This window comes from Rhinopithecus roxellana, chromosome 7 (genome assembly GCF_007565055.1).
Source record: "Rhinopithecus roxellana isolate Shanxi Qingling chromosome 7, ASM756505v1, whole genome shotgun sequence".
Lineage (NCBI taxonomy): Eukaryota > Metazoa > Chordata > Mammalia > Primates > Cercopithecidae > Rhinopithecus > Rhinopithecus roxellana.
In genome coordinates, this window is record NC_044555.1 from 77,749,311 (window position 1) to 77,770,668 (window position 21,358).

Genomic DNA, 21,358 nt, shown 5'->3' on the forward strand with positions numbered 1-21,358 from the left:
ACAATCCCACCAACAGTGTAAAAGTGTTCCTATTTCTCCACATCCTCTCCAACACCTGTTGTTTCCTGACTTCTTAATGATTGCCATTCTAACTGGTGTGAGATGGTATCTCATTGTGGTTTTGATTTGCATTTCTCTGATGGCGAGTGATGATGAGCATTTTTTCATGTGTCTGTTGGCTGTATGAATATCTTCTTTTGAGAAATGTCTGTTCATATCCTTTCCCCACTTTTTGATGGGGTTGTTTGTTTTTTTCTTGTATATTTGTTTGAGTTCTTTGTAGATTCTGGATATTAGCCCTTTGTCAGATGAGTAGGTTGCAAAAATTTTCTCCCATTCTGTAGGTTGCCTGTTCACTCTGATGGTAGTTTCTTTTGCTGTGCAAAAGCTCTTTAGTTTAATTAGATCCCATTTGTCAATTTTGGCTTTTGCTGCCGTTGCTTTTGGTGTTTTAGACATGAAGTCCTTGCCCATGCCTATGTCCTGAATGGTACTACCTAGATTTTCTTCTAGGGTTTTTATGGTATTAGGTCTAACATTTAAGTCTCTAATCCATCTTGAATTAATCTTCGTATAAGGGGTAAGGAAAGTATCCAGTTTCAGCTTTCTACTTATGGCTAGCCAATTTTCCCAGCACCATTGATTAAATAGGGAATCCTTTCCCCATTTCTTGTTTCTCTCAGGTTTGTCAAAGATCAGATGGCTGTAGATGTGCGGTATTATTTCTGAGGACTCTGTTCTGTTCCATTGGTCTATATCTCTGTTTTGGTACCAGTACCATGCTGTTTTGGTTACTGTAGCCTTGTAGTATAGTTTGAAGTCAGGTAGCGTGACGCCTCCAGCTTTGTCCTTTTGACTTAGGATTGGCCATGACACACTTTAAATCTTGCTTCCTTAACTGTGAAATGGGGCTATACAGACCCTATGAGACAGTGACCCATTTACCACCTGTAAAATATTAATACAGTGTAAGAGATTACTGCTATTGTCATAGCATTAGCACTTAGATATTTGGAAGCCTCCAGAAATATGCCTGCTCCTGGTCTTCTGCTGGGTTTCCACTGATTGATATCTTACTAGAATCTGGAAAGTTGGGAAAAGGGGGAGAAGAGAGGTGGGCACATGCCGTGACTGGAAGATGAAATAAGGCCCTGATAAGTTTGAACTTGGATGATGGCACTTCTAGTTTCTTTCAAAGACCTTGTAATATCTGGCTGTAAAGGTGACTTTCTTGTGTGTGTGCTGAAGGTGACTTTTGTACACAGAAAAGATTATTTAAGGGCAGTTTTGTGAACAAACTTGATATCCAATGTATTCAAGTTACACATTCAAAATCATATTTCTTCCTTATTTTTTTAACAATTTGTAGATCTAGCAAAATTTTATAGTCACTTTTATGAGGACTTTTGAAAACATAATTAAATGCCCTTCAACATTTAAATGGTATTTCTGTATTTCTTTTAAACTCCTTCAATTGTCTGACAACCCCTTCCAAGTATTGAATAACTTTTATAAAGCTGTTTTAAACATATAGATATGTTTTGTTCTCTTAAATGTCTCAGTCCCATTTATAAACTGTCTTTTAACATAAACCCAAATGTAAATCAATTACTCAGCACACATTTTGAATTAGATATTAATACTATGGGATTGATTTACTCCATCATTTCTATACTTAATTCCAAACCTTTCTGGGATGAAAACACATCCAATAAGAAAATCATTCTCACCCAGTAAAGTTCGGGTTTCCATCCTGATTCACTGTTTTTAATTCAGGCAGAGAGACGTAAGTCTGGTCTTTATTCATACTTGTGACCCTGATGAGAAATACCAGTTGCTGTTAATATCCTGATGATTGCTTGACCAGTGCTTCTTAATCTTTAGTGTGCACACGAATGAGCACAAGTCTCGCCTTGGTGTCTCGTTAAAATAAAGGTTTGGATTTGGTTGTGAGTTCTCACAACCCCACCCAAACTTACCAGATCCAAACCATAATTTTAACAAGACTCCCGGGTGAGTCTTGTGCACATTTGTGTGCACATTAATGATTATACCCAGCTCCCAGGTAATACCTGTGTTGCTGGGGCAGCAACCACACTTGAGTGAGTAGTGATGCCTTAGATTCAAGTGCCATTTTACTTCATTCTTCCATCTACTCATAGATGACTTTGTCCCCCATTGAGGTAGTTCACTTCCTTCACAGTTTGATTGGTTTTGCATTTCTTTGACTCTCTTAAGGCATTCAAATGTCATTTCCATCAGACTCTGCAGACTTTTCCAGGTTTTGTGTCACTGTGGTCAGACAACTGACCACTTTAATGAAGATTAAAATTACTCATTTATAGTGAAAGAATAGATTGTTTTGAAATAAATGTGTAGAAATATTTTGCTAGAAAAAAAAGTAGAAAGGACAAGTTTACCAGACTAACAGTTTGAACTCTGTTGAATGAACACGAGGTTTTATAAATGTAGGATACAACATTTTAAAAAGTTGGTTCCTGTATCTAAATGAATTTTTAGATTGTCTCTAGATACTTTGTATTGATCAAACATACTAATACAGACGCAAGTTTTTTTTTGTTTGTTTGTTTTTTATTTTAACTTAATGCTGTGCCTCCCTCCCTGTCAATCCTTATTGTCAGAAAATACAGCTTGCTGGATGATTTTTTCCATCAAATATCTGAGAAGCAAGGGACCTCATAGAATATGTGTGCCTTTTGGTTGAACTAGCTTATTCCAAGCCAAGTTTCTCACTAACATTTCTTTATTCAATAAAAGTAGACAATTTAAATGTTAGAAAGGAAAACGTGTGTGTGTGTGTGTGTGTGTGTGTGTGTGTGTGTGTGTGTGTGTGTGTGTGTTTCCTTCTTTGAATGTTTTTGATGTTGACGGCCTGGAAACAAGCAGTGAACATTGAGCCTCTGCTCCTTTTCATTCTGAAGCCCTTCGTCACCCTACGATCTTACAAAAGGCCTGAATAAAACATCTTATTTACTTGCCTAGCCCTATAGGCAGTTAAATTCACTACCTTACTAGAAATGGGCCCTCTCATACAGTGTTCATAGGAATGTACCTGTGTACAGCCTGTGCAGGTATTTTGACCAAGCAGTTCTGGAAATCTGTCCAAATAGTTAATTGGACAGGTATGCAATTTTGTTCAAGAATGTTCTTTGTGGCATTGTTCATAACTGCAAGATATTAGAAACCAACTAAATATCCATCCATATGTAACCACCCAATGGCTTCTCCATGTCTGCTGCCTAGCAGAGCCAATTTATCAAGACAAGGGAATTGCAATAGAGAAAGAGTTTAATTTATTCAGAGCCAGCTGTGCAAGGGCCAGAGTTTTATTATTACTCAAATCAGTCTCCGTGAAAACTCAGGGGCTGGGGATTTTAAGGTTAATTTGGTGGGTAGAAGGTTGGAAAGTGGGGAGTGCTGATTGGTCCAGTCAGAGATGAAATCATAAGTTGCTGAAGCTGTCCTCTTGCACTGAGTCAGTTCCTGGGTGGAGGCCACAAGACCAAATGAGCCAGCTTATCGATCTGGGTGGTGCCAGTTGATCCGTCTGGTACAGGATCTGCAAAATATCTCAAGCAGTGATCTTAGGTTTCACAATAGTGATGTTGTCACCGGGAGCAATTTGGGGAGGTTGAGTAATCTTGTAATCTCCAGCTCCATGATTCCTAAACCATAATTTCTAATCTTATGGCTAATTTGTGAGTCCTGCAAAGACAGTCTAGTCCTCAGGCAGAAAGGGAGTTTGTTTTGGGAAAGGGCTATTATCATCTTTGTTTCAAAGTTAAACTACAAACTTATTTCCTCCCAAAGTTGGTTCAGCCTATGCCCAGCAATGAACAAGAACAGTTTGGAGGTTGGAAGCAAGATGGAGTCAGGTCAGACCTCTTTCACTGTAATAATTGTCTCAGTTATAATTTTTGCAAAGGTGGTTTCAGGTATAGATCATTCATACAGTTGGAATACTTTGCAGTCATTACAAATTTGTATTGATCATCATGGAAAAGAGCTATGTCATGTATTTTTATTTTTTAAAATTTTAAATATTTTTGTAGAGGTGGGTGTCTCACTATATTGCCCAGGCTGGTCTCCAACCCCTGGGTTCAAGCCATCCTCCCACCTTAGTCTCCCAAAGTGTTAGGATTACAGGTGTGAGCCACCACGCCTTGCCTTGATGTATTTTTAAAAGAATAAAGCATGCTACAAAGAATTAGTTGTGGTGAAACTCTGTTATTGCAAATAAAATTAATGTTTTAAAAATTATCAAACAAGGTAGACTCATAATTCATACAGATATAAAATGAACACATGTTAAAGATTTTTATTTAACTCATTATTAATGAGGAAACTGGTAAGATGTTAAAACAGTTCAAAGGAGAATCTAAAGAATGAACAAACACATTTAGGGATCAGGAATATTTAAATGAATTTACAAGTGATTGCAAAAACGGCTTCTTCCACAGTGGGAAAGGGACTCAATTGTACCTCCACCTTATAGAATTTATTTGCTTGTCCGTAGACAAGTATTATCTTGCATTGTTGTCAGTTATTTAAAACTTACAGAGTTGCAACATAATTCAAAGGCAATGCAAGGCACAGATCCCCCCTACAGTCAGAATCAGATCACTTGGAAAGATAGGTTCTCAAGTGGAGAGCCTAAACAATGCATAGTTTTCTCTTAAATCACATATTTTCCCTTCATATATGTTTAAAAGTGTGGAATGAACAGAAAAAAATGACAAGTTGTTTTCTACAGATGGTAAGATTTTGTGTTATTATTTCTATCTTTTCTATTTTTCTGTACTTTCACAGCATTTCTAAAAGAACATATAATTTTTTATAATAGGGGGAAAAATAAACTTCTATATTGAAAAACATTTACAAATCACCTTCTCATGTTTTTAGTAAATCCTTCAACAACGACAACAATAAAGGAAATTGCTTCGTATCTGCTGCCTGTAGGGTATTGTGACTAATAGGATGAGAATAGGGGCCAGAGAATGTGGGCGGTCAACATCAGCTGTGCTAACCTGCTATTTCTGGTGGGTCCTCCAATTGATTGCTTGGTGTTCAGGCCTAAATTATTCCCACTTATAAGAGATACGATGAAACTGAAGTGCATTAGCACGTCAGAGGTGCTTTTGGCTTTAACACTCAATAAATGAAGTGCCAGAAAGTTGCTAATATTTTCTGTACCTTCTTAAGATGAGTCTGGAAAAAGCCTGTTTACTAATGAGCAGTTCCTGGGTGGGAGAAAGGAGAAGGACAGTGTCTGTGCATGGTCTGTCAGAAGGGAAGATGCTTCCCATAACTGTGTGTGATGACAGTTACTAATGAATAGATGTTTCAGAGTTCATGCTACCCTCCTCTAGTTAATGTTCTTATTTATAGAACTGATTTGAAAATTAAACAGAGCTGTTTCTTTCTTCAGTTTTATAGTTGTAAAGAGATAATAAACATACTGATGGCTTGTATTATTCCAGAGTTGTTTGCCTAGGTATCAGTTATTGCCTAGAGATTTGTTGTCTTTCTCTCCTCTGGGTGTTTTTTCTTCTTCTTCTTTTTGTTTAACTTCTCATGGCATTGTATTTCTGATATAATCCTCATTTCCTCACATCTTGCCAAACTGCAGTTCCTTTTGGATGCCAGATTTTTCTTGTAATCTTCATCCTGACTGATGAGAGACTTACAGAGCAGTTGGTGCATACATGCAATATAGCTATGAATCTTACTGACAATGTACATGGACTATTTTGGATAATCCTAGAGGCTTATATTTATAGCTTGTTGTATCAAAATAATTAAGATAGCATCAATAATTAAACAACAGTCTCTTGCTCTTCTTTAGCTCAGAGCTGTTGTGCATATTGATGTCAAAATATTCTTGTTGAATGAATGAACTGAACTATGTTTATTTGTAGGAAACTATGTGTCACTTTTATGGAGTACTGGTGTGAGTGGTTATGTAAGCATTTTGCCCTCAGAAGGAATAACATCACCTATAAAAAACATTTGGGGTGCTCATATCCACATTTTATTTGAAGGTTTAGTTCTAGGAATATTCGTCTCCAACAATGCTGGGTATCCTTCCCACTATGCCCAGGGCACTGGTCTTTAGGGGAAGACTGGCCATGGGAGAAAGGAATTAGGAGGCAAATTTTGTTTTTGATGCCTATACTAAATTAATTTGTGTCATCCCAAACTCCATGTTCACCTAGTACCTGTGAATGTAACCTTACTAGGAAATAGGGTTTTGTGGATGTAATCAAGTTAAGATGAGGTCATACTGGATTAAGATAGACCCTAAATCAATGTCTGATGTTCTAATAAGAAGGCTAAGTGAAGACACAGGCACAGAAACACAGAGAGAAGGATGCCATGTAACAACAGAGACTGAGATACAAGTGATGTAACTCCAAGAAAAGGAATGCCAAGGATTTCTGGCAACCACCAGAAGCTATTAATAGGAAGAGGCAAGGAAGGATTATTGATCTAGGATTCTTCTCTAGAACGTTCAGAGGAAGCATGGCCCTGCTGACACCTTGGTTTCAGACTTCTGGCTTCCAGACTGTGAGAGAATAAATTTCCGTCATTTTAAGTCACTTAGTTTGGGGTAATTTGTTATGGAATCCATGGGAAACTAATGCCATGTCTCCCACTTGATGTTCCCCTTTCTTCCTTAGTGTTTCTCATTCTCCCGGTATCCTGTGCCCTTATCTTATAGCTTTATTCATGTGCTAGTCAAGATTGAGTGAAGTAAGAAGAAAACACTCTAGATAAATTGAACAGGAAAGGATAGACTATAGGGAATTACCTGCTTACACACTGTTTGGGAATTTTTTTTTTTTTTTTGACAAATCTTATTTTATTCAGCTAGCAGTCTGATCACACATGGTCCAACAGCACTCAAATAATAAATCAAATATAACCAGATGTTAAAGATTGGTCTTCAAACATCATAGCCAATGATGCCACGCTTGCCTATGATCTCTCCGACATAAAACCACATCAACACCTCAGTGGCCACCAAACCATTCAGCACAGCTTCCTTAACTGTGAGCTGTTTGAAGCTACCAGTCTGAGCACTATTGACTAGTTTTTTCAGGCTCTGAATAGCTCTAGGGATCTCAGCAGGGGTGGGAGGAACCAGCTCAACCTTGGCGTAGTACCAAAATGTGGCCAATGGAGGCTTCGAGTAAGTCACAGCAGCGTTCACCAGAGCCAGGGTCTTCTCCACAAGGTTACGGACAAATTGGGCCATGGTTCTGGGATGCAAAGTCCGTCGCTTGGAACCACTGTTTGGGAAATTTGACAGCCAAAGTCAAGGATACATTTTTTGGTATCAAGAACTCAGAAAGTTCAGTGAAGGCAAGAAACGACTACCTAATATCTTAGCAACCTAGAACACTTTATGGGGTCATTCTCAGGAAGACGCTTGGAAGACACCAACAAAAAACCACGTATATGTTAATGCCCACACATCCGACTCCAGCTGCTGCCAGTGAATAATGTCTTCTCTTTCTCTTCCCCTACCAGGTTTCTGTCAATGACGGTCCTTGGCAGAATATGAATACAAACCCTACTACTAAAGAGAGCTAGGAAATGTTTCCAGACTTTCAACCCTAGTGATACTGGGGAGAGTTTTGAAGGGCAAGGACAGAGCTGAATATAAGAGATGCTATCCTGCTTACTCAACTTCCTTTCCCTCAAAACAAAAACAAAAGCACTTGCTTCTCAGAAGGATTCTGTTAATCTATTTATTTACACCAAGGTATTATGGACCAACAATATCTTTAAATGTGTTTTTCCCCCCAGGACAATTTGTACTTTCACAAGAACAAAGATTTAATTTAAAGCAGTGAATCCATCTAATTGACAATTGGTTGGAACAGGGACTCACTGACAACATTGTTTCCTGAGGGGTCCTCAGAGATACAAAGACATTTTAGACCGAAATCTACTCTTCAGGATTTTAATCTATTTGGCCTTTGCTTTGTATGTGCAAAGATACTTGGTTTTGTTGATCTTTTGTTTTTATACAAAAACATAAATGAGAGATTTCATTCTGGTTAAATGAGGCATATTCTTCTCAATTCTCTGTCACTAGTGGTTTTCAATGGAGCAATTTGGATTCCCACATTGTGCTCTCAGGGGACATTTTGTAATGTCTGGAGACATACTTGGTTGTCACAGTTGAGGTTGGGGGAGTACTACTGGCTTAGTGCGTGTTGAGGTCAGGGATGCTTCTCTACATCGTGCAATGCACAGGGCAGCCCCCACAACAAAGAATTACCCAGCCCAAAATGTCAATAGTGCCACAGTTAAGAAATTCTACTCTTTTGCTGTATGTGATTGGAGTGAAAAGGTGAGGTAGATAGAGTCTCTGTCTTGATTCTAGGCTGTGGTGGGTCTGCCTGCCCTCAGGTACCCTTGGATACTGTTTCCGCCCTTTGATGCTGCTGCCTTAACTTCTTCGCAGTCCTCTGAGGTACCCTGCCGAAAAGTGAGGCCAGAACTCTCCCCTGGCTTCCCAATTCAGAACCAAGGTACGGGCACTGCATGCCCTCCCTTTTAACAACTCTTTGGGTTTGTTCCATTCTGAGATCCCTTTGATTTTCGAAGCCTCCTTCCCACATCCTGAGAGCAACCTGTCTGTCAGCTTCTTCTCTGTAGCTCCTTTTCCAGAGTCTCATCTCCTGCCTAGAAAGCCTTTTCCCTTCTCTTCCTTTCATCACTGTCTTCTTCACCCCTGCCCCTTGCCAAATTGCTCTGTATCTTGACATTTTAAACATTCTCATCTTCCTCTACATCACCTGCCTAGATTCACTGGAGAAAAGCTGATGGCATAAGGAATCTGATATTCTCCCCAGATCCCTCCCCTGATCGTTTATAGACGCTTGCCATCCCTCCATTCCCGGAATGCTTATCTTGAATTTACACCTGTTGTAAATTGCCCCATTCACGAATTAGGCTAATGATTGTCTTCCTTTGTTCAATTGCTTCATGCCAAAGGAGTCACCTCTCTGGGTTCCCACAGGCTGTAAATTTTAGAGGGCAAAAAGCAAGGTCCCAGTAGTGCTCTTCAACCAACCTGGACACAAAATCAGAGTTAATCAAATGCTAAAAAAAAAAGGCTTTTTAATGATGAAGGGGATGATAACCCAAGCTGGAAGGGACTTTTGAAGCCCATGAAGCCTGTTCCCAGTGCACCTAGGCAGACTAAATCATCCAAGATAGATGAGGATTTATCCAATTTTCAATGATTTCCAGAGAGAGAAATTTCACAACCTGTTCCAGCTATTAACTACCCTGTTATGAAATGCTTTCTCTAACCTAAATCGACTGTCTCTTAAGGACTCAACATTGTATAAAAATATATACTAATAAATTTTGAAATATGAGTTAAGATTTTCTTTATATACAGTAAATTTATATAGTACCATTTCCCTTCAAGGTAAGAGGATTCTTATTTTTATCTGAAGAAATTGCTAAGCCAGGACTTTTGGCAAGGGGATTGGAATTGAGGACAAATGAGTAGCTTGAAAACACCACAGATTGTATGAAGTAAGAAAAATAGTTTAATTCTTTCTGTATACTCTTGGAGTGTTATTGCACAGCTTACTTAGAATGCCAAAAGCTCTTTTAAGATGACTTATTTATTGGGGTGTTTATTTCTTTAAGGGAATCATGTCTCCCTCTATATTAAAATGGTGCATTGTATTGTTTCCTTTATAACTTCCTACAGGGAAGCTGTTAAATTACGCAACTTTACAGGACAGTTCTGTCTACCTCAGCATTACCCCTTTCGTTGCAGGAATGAATTTTCAAGATTTGTGTAACGTATTCAGCAAATAAGGATTGAACCTCTTTGGTGTGTGCAGGCACCATGTGGGCTAATTATAGATTCAAAAAAGAAGACTCTGTCTTGAACCTGTAAGGGGCTCTGGAATTGAGAAGGGAATTTCGACATGTAAATAAGGAAGTCCCAGAAAGGGCTATAGGCTCTGTGATAGCAGCCTGTGAAAGATACAATGGGAAACATTTGGTACATAGCTTTCTAATAAGTGTGTTTTTCTGCCTTCTTCAAGAACACATGACTTTGAACCAAGATAAACCTGGTGATAAATCTGTTCTTTATCACTGTGTGATCTTTCTGAGTCTCAGAATCTAACCTTGCAAATAGAAAGAAATCACATCTGCCTTCAAGATTATTATGGTGATTAAACTAAATTGAATTAAATTCAATAATGTGGTTTAAAAACACTAAGCAAAGGGCCTAGTATTGGGTAGGTAGTTAATAAATGTTGTTTTTGTCTTATCTCTTTGATGATTCAAAGATATTGTAAGAGACCTGTATTTATTCTTTTTGGGGAAGGAGGGGGCTTCTAACTTCAAAATAACCTTCTTATATTTGGAGACTCTCCCAAGTCATGAGGCAGAGCCAACCCTACTGTAGAATCTGAAGATGACACAGACCCACCTTTCCAAACTTCCTTGCAGCTAGCAATGGGGCATATGGGCAATCAGACATACTAACACCTGTCCTTGAATTAGTAGCTCATGGTATGGAGAAGCAGGGGCTACCCAGAATCCATTTTGATGATGAGCCACATTGGTAGCAGTCACCATGCCTGGTCTTAGAGGTCTCAGATGCAGCAGTTCTAACAGAGGCAGTTCAAGTTCAGCACTGGTGGTATCTGTGGTACAAGTTTCAGTGTCTGTCCTCAGTGGTAGCACCTGTGATATCCTTACTATCCTGATCTGTGATGTGATTTTAAATGTTGACTCTGGGTGCATTGACTACAACCCTGATTCTTATGATGTTTATGAACAACCAACTATCCTTATTTAATCCCTTTTGAGCTTGTATTATTCACATTCTGTTTGTTTTGCTCACAACTAGAACTTTTGACTGATAAAAATATTGTTATAAATATCATAATCTTGCTTTGTTATACAGTAATGTTTTATATGCTATCAAAGAAGGAAAGACTGTTGTTTCCTTCCATATGAAACAGACTCTTATAATGATCCCTTTTCAATTGTTTTGCATTTTTTGTTGTTTTTTAAACCTTTCTACATCTTCCTTTACTATCACATGTCATTTCTCATTAGAAAAATTACAGCATACCAGAGTTTCCTTTTTCTTGATGCTATGTCTACATGACAGGGAGAGAGCTATACCTCATAGGATTGCCAAAACCTATAATGTCATATGCAGAGAGAAAACAATTCAGACTTTCTGTTTTTGGCAAGAAAAAAATGCCTCACAATTTTTTATTAATATTCTATTTTAAAACCTGTTAAGCCCCAAAGCTCTTTTCTTTAGATAGAAATTTCTCAATATTTTAACTAAAGCTGTGAAAGAGAAAAAGGGAGAACTCTTTTAATTTTTTAAAAAGAAACATTCAGTCAAAAACAAATCTCTAAGGTTCTCATTCCAATATTGGCAGCATAGCTTCCATTGTGCTAACTATTGGACTATTTTGCTGATAATAACTAAATTAAAAATTATAAACTGTAAAAATAGTTGTTTGAAAGCTACTTGGAAAGTAGTAAAAGCAAGCCAGAAGTATAGGGGATATGGTTCTTGAAAGAAGAGCGCATTAGGCAAGATCCAAACTTAACTGGTTTTTCTGCTGAGGGTGCTTCCCAGTTTGTTGTGGCACACTAAGATAGAGCTCAAGCAGAAGGTGGCATTCTTATTAAGTGAAGAAGTCAGAAGTTAGAGTTCAGGGCTACCAAAAACTCCTGGAAATCGAGAGGGGAAATCCTGGAAATGGAGAATCCTAAAATCTACATAAAAATCCCTAGTTGACTCCTAAACTATGCATGTACAGGTATGATTTCAAGGAACACAAAAGGAAGCAGTAGTTGGAAAGTTAACAGTCTGAGCAGAGGTGATACCAGCTTCCTGGTTCTAGGAAGACAGAGATTGGAGTTCAAATCCTACCAAGTTATAAAGATTTGGCAAACAATTCAAGATTTTCTCTGGAGCCCAAAGTAGCTATGCATTAGAAGCAGGGACCATGTCCCAGGAATGATAACTATATCCTTGAAATAATGGCAAAACTAAAATTGACCCACTGTAAGAAAACCTGAAAAACAAGCCTCCACAAAATTAAGGTGACCCACTTGTAATATAATGGTCTGACATGACAAAATTAAACACTCTTTAGAGGAACAGAGCAGAATTCAGATTCTATACAACATATTATCAATAATGTCCAGCATATAATCATAAATTGCTAGACATGCAACAGGCAGGCAAATATAACCTATGATCAAGAAGAAAATCAAGACCTTGTCTCCAAAAAAAAAAGGAAAAAAAAAGTCAATAGCTGAAGACCACATGTCATCCAGATTTTGGTATTAGCAGATAAAGACTACTATAATGTGTTTGAAAGTTTCTAGGAAAAAAATGAATATAGTGGGTGAAAATATGGGGAATAAGGAGAGAGAGAAGAAACCACTGCATCCTGAAAAAAAATCCCAAATAGAAATCCTACAACAGAAAAATAAAGATTATATCTTTGGTATCCTATTCACTTTTGTGTCCTTTCCGATGCCTTTATGCCGATTAGGATTGTTTTTGCATAACTGATTGTTAATTACTGTTAAAAGGTAAATTTATTTAAATCCATAAACTTGGACTTCCTCCTTTAAATCATATAAAAATAGGCATATAATACTTTACTATACTATAATAAAATGTTTACAGTAAATTAAAGTAGTAATGAACCTTAGTAATTTTTAAATATATTTGAACAAATTATTTCAGTTAAGCTATTCTACCCTCCAATTAAATACAATCATGCATTACATTTACTATCTATATCTAAAGTGTAAAGAGTAAAATTATGGAATAATTCAATTTGAGGCATATTTGGCAAAATTATGAATCAATTGGAAGAAACTACAACAACAATTATAAATTATTCTGGTAGGGTGGTTTTCCCTATTTAGAATCAGCTAACTGAAGTAAGCTAGCTTTCAATAAGGTGATTAATTTGTTTATTTTAATTATTGAACATAAAAACTGTTTGTGAGATTAACGATCACATTACCCAACATAATTAACCTGTAATGGAATTTTGTCTTCTTAAATTGCTAAAGTATCATTTTTTTCAGTCCTCTTATAAATTAGTCCTGTCTTGAATCGATATGTAAATTAAGTATTGTTAATCATAAAATATTTGTTAAATAGCTACAATATAGTACAAGTGGTTTTAATTTGGTTCTCATAAAACTAAAAGCAGATATTCCTACATTTTTATATTTTATAGAATAGTAATATATTTAAAGTATGTTTTTGAGATTAACACTAATTTGTCAATTTTATGTTGCATATTTGAAAGAACAGAACCAAAAACCAGTATATGTACTATCTTTACTTCAAAAAAGAAATGACTTTACAGAATCAAAAATTAATTTAGGTAACCACAGTATCAAGAGAAACTGGAATCCTCTATGAGCAAGCACTGTAGATATTTAAAGCCACATCTATTTATATATACATTACATAGACTTCTCTTTTTTCACTGCAAAGTGTTGGACACCTCCTCGCTGAAATCTCCAGATTATCGTTTAAAAGCCCTGCAGTAGTATGTGAAGGGCTTCAGTGCAGCAGATGGGCTTGGTTCATGGGAGTGGTTGGGTCCTGTGTGTCTCTTTAAAGTATTGGGATACATTTATCTATCAGTACACATTAGTACTTTTCTGGGAAGAAGGTTCCTAACTTTCACATAGTTATCAATTGTGTTCTTAATTCCAAGGATGAGAATCTTTGCTAATAGCCCTTTTCGTTACGGCAATAGTGTATCTGTTCCATTTTCTCATTGATCCCAACTTTTAATAATTGACAAGAGGACCCAGTTTAAAGCGATATTCATTTGGTCATTTCTTAGAATCATTTCACTTACAAGAAATGAAGTGAGCCTTCTCAGTATCAGATATTTCTATTGTAAAATATGAAAGCCATTGCCGTTTTTCATAGGCTCCAATGAAGTGACAGTTGCTTGGTTTTCTTTCTGTGGTAGTACGTTTGTGAATAAGTATTTGCCCTGTGACTTTGTGTATACCCTACTTCATTCAAGAAAAAGATTGAAAATTGTTCCTAAATCCATGCACAAAACAATAAGACAATATGTAAAGTAAGTAATAAAAGTAAGTCAACAAGAATTGCAGACCAAAAAGAAAGGTGATCTGAAGCCAAGTGTTAATACATGAAACATGTGTCTCAAGCTACTTCTGCATGATACACAGTTCAGAATTGGAACCAATCTTCCTAGTAGTCAGTACAAAGGGAAAAATTAGTTGAATTAGAATGGGAAAGAACACAGGTCTGACAAACTAGTTAGAGCCAGCAGAAGCCAGCTTGAATAACCACAGGCCCATGTGGCCCAGCACAAGCCAATATGAACCAATTAGAAGCCGCCTGAGTCACACATCTTCCCTCAGATGGTGGTGTGGTTCTGCCTTCCTTTTCCTGGGAACCTGCTTTCAGCAGCATCTCCCGTGATGAGGAGGATGAGCTGTGGACTTAGAGGGGCTGGCCAGACAGAACGGATGAACAAGGGTGTCATCATCTTGTACAAAAGACAAAGGGGGAGTAGCTTCTTAACTTACATTTGAAAGTAGCTTGGCGGTGCTCCCAGTGAGTGAGTCTGATGTTCCAGAGACTCCACAGGCAGTCATCATGTGTTAATACTGGAAACTGACCTGCCTTCCCCACCGACAACACACGCTAAAAAAGGGGAAAAGAAAACCAGACAACCTGCAGTTTGAATTTAGATGTATGAGACAAAGTGACAGCCTTAACATTCGCCAAATTTAAAGAGGCAACATTGAATGGTAAGTTATATTTTAAAATATCAAACACCGAAATGTTAAACTTTCAGAAATATGAAGGTTTTAAAATGTCAAAAGTAGACATTTTTTTTAAAATCCTGCAGATCTAATTTCAAAGTGACGAAATTAAATAGAATGTCTCTCTGAAAGGTACTTTTGTTAAAATGAAACACTGTTTGAATTCAGTGGGTGATTGTTCATTGCTCTGGCGTTTATTTTACGTGCTTAGTAAAAACTCAGGAGACAACAACTCCATGTAATATGACAGAGTTGGACTGACTGGCGTTTTTGCACTTCTCACTAATGGGATTGAATCCATCAAGACTTGGATAGTGGTGGTTGCTTGAACCTCTCAATACCTGAATTTTCCTTGATAAGCAACTCCATGCGGAGCTCTGGCAAGAAATGGTGGTATGTAAGGTTGGGCAAAGCAGCTTGCATCTTCTCCAGACTTGGATGTGTCTCCTGATTCCCCGGATTTAGTTGCCAAATTCTCCCCTCCCTTTTACTCCTCTTGGCTTATAGATCTGTTTACTAGCCAATCAGCTGTTTGATGTCTGAGGGAAACCTCTGCAGATGGAAAGCATTCTTTAGAATAAGCTGGCTTCTATCTGCATGTTTAGTTTAGTAGGGTTATCTTTGCAAAAATCCTAGTTTTTCATGTGTTTTGAAGTTCAGTATGGAAATCTTATTATTCTATTTTTAAGTCTAGTAAAATAAGTACAATTACCTTCATGTTTTCTTTGACTAATATTTAATTCAAGTCAAACAAATTCTACTTAAATAATCATACCCATTTTCAAAGGTAGTTAAACACCTTTAAATATTTTATACCACAATTATGCATTTAATATAGTATATTTTCCTTTGAAGTGCTTCCAGTGACCTGATAGGGCAACTCAATATGCAAACAATCAAAGCTTTCCAAGCATTTAAAAGTACTCTTATAAATACAATAAACTTACAAAGCAAATAAGCTTTTAAAAATGTTCTAGTTATATTTAAAAATGCAATTTTCTTATTCCTTTCAGCTTAAAATGGCAAAACTAATATATAGTTTCTTAAATCACTTGTATAACATATATTGTTCATAAAATTAACTCAAAAGTACTAATTCTATAAGTTGATGTTATTTCAATTGTAGGCTTAATTCTAAACATTCTGGGTGTTAAGATGTTTATTACTGTGGCAGAAACTTCCAGTTCCTCCCCAAAGCCATCCTTCCCTTCCTGTATAATAGGCACTGGCAGACTTTTACTGTAAAAGGCCAAACAGTAAATATTTTAGGCTTTGCGAGTCACATATACTCTGTTGCATATTTGTCCTTTTAAAAAAAAATTAAAAATGTAAAAAAAAAAAAAAATGTGACCCTCTAGCCATACAAAAAGGATCAGTGGGCTGATTTTGGTCTGTCAATTGTAATTTTTTGACCCCTGTTCTAGAATTTTAAAATCATTCGAATTTTTTTTTAATTTTAGCTGGGCACATTTCCCAGACTCTCTTGTAGGTAGGTGGCCATATGACTAATTTCTGTCCTCTTTGCCTCCGAATGCAATGCAGACCTAATGGTGCAGCATTTTGGCTTTGTAGTTAGGAACAGCACCATGGGGATGGCAGAGCAACAAGCTATAAGGAGACTGGGCTCCAGGGCACTGCAGGACTTCATGCCTCTCTGAGAACTGAGCAGTGTTGACAACCAGCCTAGACTTCTAGGTGAGACAAGAATACATTTCTAACTTGTTCGAATTCCTGTAACCTGCAGCCAAATCTGTATAACTAGTCTACTTTCTTAGGGGACAGATTTCAAACCTCAGGGGAACTCAAGTTAATGAGTCAAAAATTCATGCCCACCATATGGCTGTCAATGCTTTGATAATTGCTTTCAGCTTCTCTTTATTTTTGTGATGAAATCCTACACCTTTCACCCAGGCCTAAAGAAGTTCTAATGCTATTCCATTGAATTTTAAAATTCTCTTCATAATTTGGTAGAAAGCCCAATGACATTGTTTTTGGTGCCTTGTTTTGCGTGTCAGTTCTTTGGTTGGTTTCTCCTGAGAAGTGTGGGCTGTTTGTGGGTAAGAACAAAGGACCCTTGATTTCTTTTATGTGAATTGTATCCCCAAAGCATAAAGAACTCTGAGACTCCACTCCTAAGGCTCTGGATCAAGTCTCCCTCATTAACTTCTTTCTGAGACCCAGTTCCCATCTGGTCCTGGGACAGCCATGCATTGCTGTAGCTACATTTCTTCTTTGCCCCTGTGTTTCTGAGCCTGTTTTGATAACATGCTCTGACTTCTCGGGTTCTAGAGCTCTGGCTTTTGTTTGCCAGTCTTCTTCCAGAATGGAATATACCCCCAAATCTCTGTTTCATGATAAGGTCCCCTTAAAGATGAAGTGCTTGACACATAGTAGAGATTTAATAAAAGCAAATTAGCTTGTCGTTAATGCTTTTGAAAACTAGAATAAAGCCATAACTTTAGGTGACACTTCTTACTGGCCTTAAAATTTAAATTATACAATATAAATGTATTCTGCCAGATTAAATTGGTCTCTTTGCACATCAAAGTTGAAGTATGGGTGGAAAACATCTAAAATTTATGGAAAGTATTTTGTTATGAAGAAGCTGAGACATACTTTCCCCAAAAACAGCATTGATATCCTGAGAGCGCTTTACTTGAGTGGCTCAATTTTTGTTTGTAGGTCCCTAATGACTGATGGACATTTAACCATTTTTGCCTGATGTATGTTTTTCAGGTGAGGTTCTTTCTGGATGAGAAGTAACCTACTGAATTTCTTGAAAAATATCTTGCATCTCAATGTTAAGAGTGTGGATTTTACGTATTTGGAGAAGCTTTCATATACTGTCTTTTACATGCAGTCTTTGGACGTTTTCTTTACTTTGATCTATGTAAATGAGAAAGGATAAAAATATATGGTTTAACCAAATTCTGGTGAGGTGACTTCTTGATTATTTGTGAAGCTGGAAATGTTTAAGTGTTTCATCTATTCTTAAAACTCTGTCTTACTATTAGGTGTATATTGAAGACTGCATTTCTCTTGGCACATTTATTTGACTTAACTTTGGGTCACATCTTTTCTAAATTTAGTTGAAAGTGGAGTTTGAAGTGTTTCTTAAGTATCTGCATCTATTTTATTTAGGAATATTGAAATTTAAGGGAATATTATAACACATTTAAATTTTCCAATGATGTCATGTTATATGAACTTAATAATTTATCAGTTTGTCATCAAGTTAGAAGTTAATTAAAAATCAAAGTTCTTTAGCAACATGAATCATTGAAGCTTTTTCTCTGAATTTTTTTTTCTTGATGACTGGTGTTGTTGAAGTAGTTCATGGCCTTTATAAATACCAACTAAACTTGCTTACAAATTGCAAGCGTAATGACATAAGATATTCTCTTGCCATTGAATAAGCATAATATTCTCCTCTTAAAATTTTCTCACTTAGCTTTATCAGAACCCAAGTTTCCAGACTATGGAGAGTTGGTACTTCTTTTGTCATAGAAACTCCATTTATACATTTTTAAAAACCTGGTATGATTTATACCCTGTTGTAGATCATCTTAACACTTACCAGTGAGTCATTGCTAAAAGCACAATATCAAATTTATTATTTGTTTGTAAGAAACCCATGTAAAGAGTGAAAAGAGACCTCAAGGCAAAGAGAAATTTTTGAAAAAAATAGAACTCTATGACACAAATGATAGAATTATTTCTCCACTTTTTAATGTTGTGTCATGGTAGATATCTCTCTTAAACTCTTGTTGTTTCCATGAACCGATAGCTGCATGTTTATATGGATGCCATTGGGCTGTATACAGCAACAAACATCTCCTATAATAAAGAGGTGATAGAATATTAATTATCCTCAAAAAGTCCTTATAAAAACAATTATATGAGAAAATGCTTAATAGGTCATGTTTTGATTAAAAAATGGATAAATATATAAATCTGTGACTTATATAATTTTGTTACATTTTATATTTTCAGCCTTCTTTTCATATAGTAATTATATAAATATAAAATATGAAACAATTGATAACTATACATAAATCAATATTTTATAGGTAAATATTTTCTCTTCTGATATATATGCGTGTATGTATGCATGTGTATATGTGTGTATATTATATCAGAAGGGAAACAATGTAGCACCCTGTTGAGTTGAACAATATAAAATTGTGTTGACATTCAACCTTTTATTAATCCACTAAAATGGTCATTTTCTGGGTAGTGAGTCTGTGTGAGATTTTTCTCAAAGTAGCTATGTTTCCTTTACTTTATGATCCAAGGTTTTTGTGAGAGGCATTTATTTATAACCTTTATTATCAGGAAGAAACCTCCAAGAAAGTTGTTCAATTAAGTCTCAAAGGCAGCCTCTCCTCCTCCCTCTCACTCTGATCTTGCCATCTTTCCATCCTGGTTGTCTGCAGTAGCCTCTTTCCAGGTAACAGTGCTAATGTTCTCCCCAAACACATGCAGATTTCTTCTTTACCTCCTGCCCCTTGTGTCCAGCTGGTTGCAGACTCTCTTCTTCCATCATAACTGTCTTCTCTTTTTGTTGTTACTCCTCTAGTTAAACACAATAAAAAAGCAGCAATCATTTTAATAGTGATTACTATGTGCCAGGCATTGTTCTAAGCCTTATATATGTTATTTAATCCTCATAGTGACCTAAGAAGTAGATAATATTATTATACTTCATTTTAAGAGGGGTGAGGAAACCGGGGGACAGACAGGCCAAGTGACTTACCTAGTACATATCCACAGATCATATGCAGAATAGGGGCCACCAAACTACATCCTGTGGGCCAAACCTATCCTCCCACTACTCCCACCTGTTCCTGTAATAGTTTTATTGGAACACAGTCATTCATTTTCATATCATCTGTGGCTACTTTCTTGGTAAAACAACAGAGTTGAGTAGTTGTGACCAAGACCATATGGCTTGCAAAGCCTCAGATATTTATTATCTAGCCCTTTAAAGAAGAAGTTTGCCAACTCCTTGCCTAGAATACAGTTTCTGTGTCCAACCATTCCAGTTACTATAGCTGTGTAATCAATTACTCCAAATCTTAGTAGTACAAACAACCATTTATCATGCTCAGGGAATTTATGGGTCAGGAATTCCAAGTGGACATGGCATTTCTTCTCCATGGCATCTCTTCTCCATGGCATCTGGTACCTGGACTGAGAAGACTCAGCCAGCTCAGGACTGGAGCAGCCGGGGCTCTTCAGGCATCGCTTCACTCCCTAGCTCTGGGTGGACTCCCCACATGCTCTTTTCAGCCTAGCAGCATCCAGACTTCTAACATAGGGTCTGGGTTCCCAGTGTACATGTCCCAAGAAAGAGAGTGAAGCAGAAGCTGTTGCATCTCGTTTGACTAGCCCCAGAAATCAGGCACCAACTACTTCTGTATTCTCTTGATCAAGGCAATCACAAAGATCTTCCCAGGTTCAAGCTGAAGGAACACAGGCCATACCTATCAGTGGAAGGGTGTCAGTGTCACATTATAAGAAGAGTATGTGGAATGGAATATCTATTGGTGGAACTATCTTTGGAATATAAAACCCACCATCCATATCCACCCACCTGTCTTTAACTCTAGACATCTTCCTATCTCCCCAGACCGTAACCAGGAACTCACTGTCCTGGGCTAAAAAAATTTTCTGCCATGTTCCACCTCATCTCTGAAACTGTTGCTTATCTTCACATTCTGTTAGTAGAAAACTTCAAACTTTCAATCTAAGCCCTGAGGATTACTCCCAGCCTCAAGCTGTGTTCCTTTTGTGTGTCTTATTGTAAATGTGTTTGTTTGCTTGTTTGTTCTTCTGAGCCAGAGTCAAACCTTAAAATCTGCAAGTGGCTTTCTTTCCTCCCTGTGTCTAAGCAAGGTTTCTGCTCTGCACTAGGTTTAAAAATCTTAATTACCACTTTCTGCAGTCTGCAGAAATTCTATGTGAAGGGGATACAGGTGGCACCTGGGTCAATGTGAAAAGTGTTTGTGAAAGGAGGGAACCAGGGTACTTGTCTTAAAGCTAGATTTATTAAAATATTTCTCACACAACTAAAAAAGTCAGTAGACATTATTTGAGAATTGCAAGCAGTGGGGTTGATGCCTTTATGTTATCCCCTGGTTCTGCCACCGTCTTTCTTGGTTTTGGACTCTCCTCTTCACCTGGTGTAATTTTTGTTGTCTTGGGGAAATAAGCTCCTTCAGGGTAGCTTGAGGATTTATCAAAGGAAAGAGAAGATTGAAAAGAAGGGAAGTAGATCATAATAAACATGATTTGTCTTCAATCCAAGCTTGCCAATAATAGTGGGTAAAAGAAAAAGAATCCTTCCTTAGAAATTTAAATGCATTCATTTCTCTAAAGAACAGTAAAAAAGCAGGAACACATTTTTGATGATTCACCACATAGGTACTTGATAAGCTTGATACTCTTAATTGGCAAACTGGATTTTCAT

At 37.1% G+C, this 21,358-nt stretch overlaps 1 pseudogene across 1 annotated transcript; it reads right to left on the reverse strand.

Moving 5' to 3' along the window:
• Nucleotides 1–6,866: 6,866 nt before the first annotated feature.
• LOC104656315 lies at nt 6,867–7,310 on the reverse strand (annotated as a pseudogene). Its single transcript, XR_747108.2, has one exon. The product of XR_747108.2 is annotated as an ATP synthase subunit g, mitochondrial pseudogene (transcript).
• Nucleotides 7,311–21,358: the final 14,048 nt, after the last annotated feature.